At 41.3% G+C, this 7,023-nt stretch overlaps 1 long non-coding RNA gene across 1 annotated transcript in view; it reads left to right on the forward strand.

Annotated features, from left to right (window-relative positions):
* The first annotated feature begins 3,021 nt into the window (after nucleotides 1-3,021).
* The window catches only part of LOC104967644 (uncharacterized), a 15,959-nt gene continuing 11,957 nt past the window's right edge, over nucleotides 3,022-7,023 (forward strand). The window contains exon 1 of the long non-coding RNA XR_800750.1: nucleotides 3,022-3,176. This is a non-coding gene — a long non-coding RNA (uncharacterized lncRNA). The remainder of the gene's footprint in view (nucleotides 3,177-7,023) is intronic.

Consider the following 7,023-nt stretch of genomic DNA (forward strand, 5'->3'; position numbering starts at 1 on the left):
CTTGCATCAAAGAGATAATGTTGTTGAAACTCTGAGAAATCAAAAATTTGAGTCAAGGTAATGTTTTGTTTCATTTGGTCGCCTATAATGGTGTCATATCCCCTTTGTGCATGCGTCAGTGTTGTGTTTGTCTGCCAGAAGCTAATCATAAGGCGCTTTCACACCACAGTACTTTTCCCACAAAGGTTCATCAGAACTTAGTTCATGAGAACTCTTTACAGTAGTTCTCATGAACTAATCTGGGCAATCCGCCCAGCCAATCAGAAATAGGAACCTTTTTCTCCCACGAAAGTCCCTGCTCTCTAGCAGGGACGGGAAAGGGAGTAAAAAGGTTCTCATGAACTAATTTTAGTCCCGGACTTTTTTTGTGTGAACGCAACATTTCGGAACTATATCGGAACTAAATTGGGAAAAGTAAAAGTGTGAATGTGAAAAGCGCCTATTGATTTACTTCATCCAGTTCAAGCCACATTTCTACAATTCACTTTTGTGGTTTGAATTGGTAATTTTACTACACAATGTTACTAAATCTTGTTATTGTTTTGCTTGAGAAACCCTGAGTTGCAGAGTGTTACAAACTGTGCGTTTTAAGCATTAGGAGTCAGTGTTGATTTACTGTGCCCTAATTGACACTTTTAGCAAACAGAATGATGATTGCACCAATTATAACTGAATAAAATGATGTAAATGAAAATGTTGCAGTGCCCATAGGTTGTGGGGGGGGGGGGGACATTTGGGAAATGCTAGTAATTAGTTTCACACACATGCTAACATAATGAGGTTTAGGAGACAAAAAAAATACAAGATGGATGATGAGGGGCTGAGAGACAGGCTGCAGGTCAGGAGAGAGGGGGGTGGATTGTGCTGTCTCACTCCTTTTCCCCTTGAGAGAAGTGAGAAAAATGCCTCAGAAAGAGCAAACATCATGCCTGGAGAAAAGAAGAACCTTTCTTTATGCAGGCTAAATCACTCCCTCTCTCCTCCCACTAAGGAGCTGTCCAGGTCACGGTGAGTCATCGAAAATATCAAACTGACACAAGGAGAGATGAACATACAAACAGACAAAATGCAAAGCTATACACCATGCCTAATGAAGAAAAGCTGTGTGCTCGATTCAGCTATTACATGCATCAATCAGCCATACATTTTAGGACTGCAGATGGCTAGACTTATAATAAATGAAAAATTCACACATCTTTATATGAATACATGACAGTTTTGTATCCTTGACTGATTCCATAGGCATGAGGGATAGATAACATGAATCAATTTTACACTCAAATTAGCTCCGTTCTAGTGATGTGCTAGTGCTTGTTGTAACTTGTTATTTAAGGCAGTAAAGCATTTGATTTCTTGATATAAGTTAAAAGGTACGTTTTACAAGAAATGCTTTTATTTTGAAGTGCAAGTATGTCTCTTCCTCTAACTGCTTCCTGTTGTTATCAAAATTGAATACGAGCATGTCGAGTGCAGTTCTTTTTGGAAACTGTTTAAGGAATATAAAGTAAAGGTTCAGTTTGAAATAGACTGTGCTTGGTTCTTCATTCGAAGGTTCTATTACACAACAGTGCTAGCTTGGTTCGCAATTGTCACAGTCTGCTTCATCATTCACCAGTAGTTTTCCATTCACCTGTCTCACCTGTTAACGACACCTACGTTTTTGCTCACTCTCTTTCTCTACTGCACCCATTAGTTTCACTGCCAGTATTTAAACCCTCACCAGACACACACCCGTTGCCAGATCGTACTTTGCCTTATGCTAGTCTTTCACACGTTCGTTATCAGATTGCCTACCCGGTTCCGACCCTGCCTGTCCCCGACCTGCCTGCTCTGCCTGATCCCTGATCCTGCCTGTCCTCAGGATAGTCCAAGGACAGGCAGGATCAGGGATCAGGCAGAGCAGGCAGGTCGGGGACAGGCAGGGTCGGAACCGGGTAGGCAATCTGATAACGAACGTGTGAAAGACTAGCNCAGATTGGTCCATTTCAGAATAATATATATATGATATGTTTTATAATGATTGATCATGAAAGTGTTCTCAAAGCTAGTTTGAATGACTTTGTATACTGCAGGGTAGCTTGTAGATTTACTCCAGGTGGAACTAAAGTCTGATTCAACACTTGGTTAGATTTCACATCATTAATCCAGATCTGTAAAGTAACTAAAGGTATTAAATACATGTAGTGGAGTAAAAGTACACCATTTACCTCTGAATTGTAGTGGAGTAGAAGTACAAAGTATGTAAACATTGAAATACTCAAGTAAAGTACCTCCAAATTGAGTAAATGTACTTAGTTACTTTACATCACAGTTCACATCACAGTTTTCCTTGTTTTCAGTGTCGGAGAACAACTTCTATGTCTACGTTGTAAGAGTTGGTGAGGTCCTGATCATTTATTCCGGGAAATTACTCTGACCTACTAATTGACCTAACCGAAGTTATTGAGTCGATGTAAGTTTACTGCTTAGCTCAGATCCACCAACGTCAGCAAGATCTCACCTCTATTAACTCCTGAAGAACCAGGTTCAATTAACTGCTGTTTCAATTCAGACAACTCTCTTAAATCTGTTTAAGCGATCCCGAAGGGTTTTGATATCAGTAAATGAGGTGTGGCCCTACCTAAGTGTGGTGTGGCAGGGTGCAATATTACCTTTGAAGCAGGAGAGGAGAGCGCAGATGTCTTTTAAGTTGTCCCAGTCCAAAAGGTGGGATCAGTTTATTTGAAGAAAAATAGGTCCAAACTAATACAGGGTTTTTACCTTCTCTCTTTACAACATTATAATCATACTAAACATATCATGCTGGGGTTATTTTCTAATCTAAAACCTTAATTCATAGTTCACCCATTAAAGTCTTCCGACAAAATCCAAAAGGAATTTCTTTGTGGTGGCGAAGGTTCTCTAATTATAGTCCTAAAATCCCGACACATTTAAGAATGGTAGGTTTAAAAATCCCAACACATTTAAGAATGGTAAGTTTTAAAAATCCTGTTTCAAAACTTTCATCCAATCCATTCCCTCAGCATTCAATACACAGAGATTTAAGCAATAGTTATCAAGTTTGAGAAAACCTTACCGAGAGCAAAAACCCAGCTCTGCAGGGAGAGAGCTTTACCGGGAGAGAGCATACCAGGGGAACCCCCCCTCTCTCTCTCGTTTGCTCCCTCTCCGCCAGTGTCTTTATGCTCAACAACAGGATAGAAAAACCTAAAGACACCTCCTCCATACCTGTCACAATCTTATGAAGGACCCAAATGCAGCACTCGAGAAACCACGGAGTATTGTTAATGTACTTTATTGGTAATAATACCAGAGCAGAGGGATACCGGATGATGTACAGGCAAACGAACCAGAGGACAGCGGGCAGAAGGTGAGTCAGGGCCGGGCAGAGGATCAGGGAGCAGGCGAGGCGGTCAGCGTAGGTACAGGCAGGGTCCGACAGCAGGCAAGGCAGGATAGGCCAAGGACAGGCAGGATCAGGGATCAGGCAGAGCAGGGACAGGCAGGGTCGGAACCGGGTAGGCAATCTGATGACAAACGCGTGAAAGACTAGCATAAGGCAAAGTACGATCTGGCAACGGGTTTCACGCGTTTGTCATCAGATTGCCTACCCGGTTCCGACCCTGCCTGTCCCTGCTCTGCCTGATNGCAGTGGAGACGCTGCGGACAGCTGATCGACAGCTGGGCCACAAACCACCAAAAACGAAAACATAATTCCGATCCAGTCGTCATGACTCCACTCCGGAGGGATTCCCCGATCATTTCTTACAGTTTCTCATCAAGGGGGTGTCTCCTGTCCCCGGTACAAACACACTGCCTGAGGAAGGCTATCAATGCTATGTGTATTTTTTTTGTCATTAACCTTTTTCGGACCACTTATTTATTATTTTGGTGACGATCCGACCTCCATGCTGCTACTCTGGTTCAAACTGCATCCACCAAACAATATGATTTATCTCGACCTCCCCAAAATAACCAAAATCTGACACGGTGTGAGGTGTCTTTTTTAGCTGTTCTGTCGTCATTTCCTGCTGATCTTCTTCATAAAGTCAGTCAAAATTAATGAATGAATGGGCGTTTCTTTGAGTATTTATAGGCAAATATGGGCGTTACGTGAAGCCCGCAAAAGCTGCACCGCATTTCGAGTCGGTTGTGATTTATAAAGCAAGACCGGCGTAGGAAGTGCCATACGCACTTTCCTCGCCGGTACGCAATGTTCGGTGAATCGGAAAACGTTGGAAAATTGATGTACCTATTTTTCTGATTTCTACTACGTAAGCAACTTTTCCACGTGAATCCTACGCACGGCGTTATACATGAGGCCCCAGAGCACGGTGCAGAGTCTCTAGATGAGTTTACAGTAGTCCCTCGTTCTTATTAAACATCCATGTTGTAGTCCGCTGTATAGAGATCTGTAGTTTCCATAGTTTCCCCACAGCAGCAGACGCACATTCATGACGTCCGCTGGCGCATCATAAAGACGTCGGATAGTGAAAGTGCAGTCGGATTCTCTAAAGTACCGCAGTCTCTTCTCCTTAGTCCTTTTGAATTCTCCTATCCACTATCCCTTAACCCCGTGACGTTTCACTCTGAGGTCAAGGAATAGACGATAGGGTTATAACTTAGGAGCTGATTTTTGGACTATTCGACTGCAGCCCAGGTGCACCTGCGCAGCAGGGCGACAGAAAATAAAACAAGGAGGGGAGCACGTAACACATGTCTACACAGACATCCACTCGAAGTCAACAATTTTCTGTAGAATTTGCTGACATGGGGGTTTAAAATGCCATGCCTCTTTTTGGCTTTCGAGCCCATCTCAGGGTTAATGCACAGGAAGGACCTGAAAACAATAAGCCAAGACAGCAATTTCTATTTTACATAGATTTTCAATTTAAGTAAAACCTGCACCAAAGAAATAAATCAGTATTTAAAGCCAAGCAAGAGCGATAAAAGCAAGAAAATAACTTAATTTGTTGTGTTATCACAGAGGATGGTCTGAATACAGCATTTTACTGTGAAATACTGGTAATCATTTATCCTGTACATTCACAGTAATTAACTGTGCCTGCATTGATTTCACTGTGAAATTCAAAATTACAGTATTATATTGTGAACATTACAGGTAAAGACTTTAAAGTGGTAAAACAGTAATTTATTGTAAAATATTACAGCTAAATATTGTGAAATCATGGTAATATTTTACAGTGTATAGTGAACCCCCTCCTACTACTTATATGTTGTTTCAGTTACTTCTTGCAATAATTTGTTTCCTTCATTTCAATAATAGCTATTTTAACAAAGGAAAGGAAAGGAAGGCTTGTAATTTTGAAACCAAAATAGCATTTCAATGTTGAATTGTCACTCTGGTAGGACCATTGTATGCTTTTTAGCACGACCCTAATGCAGAGTAACATCCATTTGTACATATAAAGAAGATTTTGTACAACCTTAAAGCATTCCAGATTATTAAAATGTTCAGAGTAGCCCTCTCAGACTGCACCGAATCAAGCTTTTGAACAGAACTATACATATTTTATAATGTATGTGCCTATTAGCATTCACTCAAGCAATCTGTCTGCTACAAACTCTCTAAATTCTCTGCTCTTTTGCCAGTTTATAGTCTGAATATAACACAATTAGGAAATATTACTTCCCATAACTAGAACCACAGATGCTTTTCAGGGGATTTATTTTCCTCTATGTGTCTTCTGAGTACAATATAATTTTTATTAAAGGGATGTAATTTCCCAAAACACCCTAACAGCGATTTATTTGGCGGTTTTACCCAGATCCAAAAGATAAGCACATATTAATCTAAGGTTAGGAACCTGTCTGGCCTGGACATATGTTTTACATTTTGTTAAATGTAATGGCAACCAGATTGAGCCAAGATTAGTAAATCATACTGAAACACACAACAGCATTTTTTAAAAAGGTGGTACAGCTATTGCCATGGATCCCACATCCCATCTGGGTGAGACAGCCATTCATCTTGTTTGGCTTACAGTTGTTAGGGAAGCACTGTCAGGGCACAGACAATTTACAAATGTGCATTGTGGCTGTGTGTGACCTCAGCGGGCCTTTGTACTAAGAGGTTGTTATCTCTGCTATTTTTTTAAGCAGTAAACACAGAGGAGTGATAATAAAGATGGATGGTGGCTGATTAGACCTCGAAGAATGCACATAGTGAATATCGAATGGAGTTTTAGCTTTATTACCATCCCCAATCTTAACATTAAGGCGAAATACCTCCAAAATAACGGCCTTCTCGTCAGCCTCAGCTTTATTCTTTGTGTGGTGCTAGCATCAGCATGCTAATAACCCGTGTTCAACTCTGACGCAGCACACTGTTGTTGTGAGTGATATTCACTCTGGCATGAAAAAGCAGCAACATACAGTATATGGTGTTGTCATGACGTTGCTCCTACAATGCTCTGGTTGGTCGAACACAAACTAGTTCATTGTGTTTCCAAAGCAGGGGAAACGACAATTGGTTCAACTCTGGCCCCAACAATCTTCTCGCTCAGCACCAATAACCAAGACCCACGAATGTCGGAGGCTTATGACTTAGACTGTGGTGAAATTGCCCTGAGAAATAAGATGAGAGAAGAAAGTTGTTGCTAAGCAGTATCGTCAAGAACACATACTGCCTATAACGAAGAAAAAGAGCAGCATGAGCACAGCTCCGACTCAGTTCGTTGTTGTTGTTGTTGTTGTTGTTGTTAATGTTGTTATTGTTGATCATGCAGTGTTGCTGAGAAAAGCCTCTACGTAAACATTAACGTTATGACATGGCTCCTACAGGGCTCTGGTCAGTGGAGAAGCAAACTAGTCCTTAAGTGGTTTGCCATTTTGAACCAATTGCTGTCACAATCTTATGAAGGACCCAAATGCAGCACTCGAGAAACCACGGAGTATTGGTAATGTACTTTATCTGTAATAATAACAGAGCAGAGGGATACCGGATGATGTACAGGCAAACGAACCGGAGGACAGCGGGCAGAAGGTGAGTCAGGGCTGGGC

This window comes from Notothenia coriiceps, unplaced genomic scaffold, assembly GCF_000735185.1.
Source record: "Notothenia coriiceps isolate Sejong01 unplaced genomic scaffold, NC01 NC01_scaffold00037493, whole genome shotgun sequence".
In the NCBI taxonomy this organism is placed as follows: domain Eukaryota; kingdom Metazoa; phylum Chordata; class Actinopteri; order Perciformes; family Nototheniidae; genus Notothenia; species Notothenia coriiceps.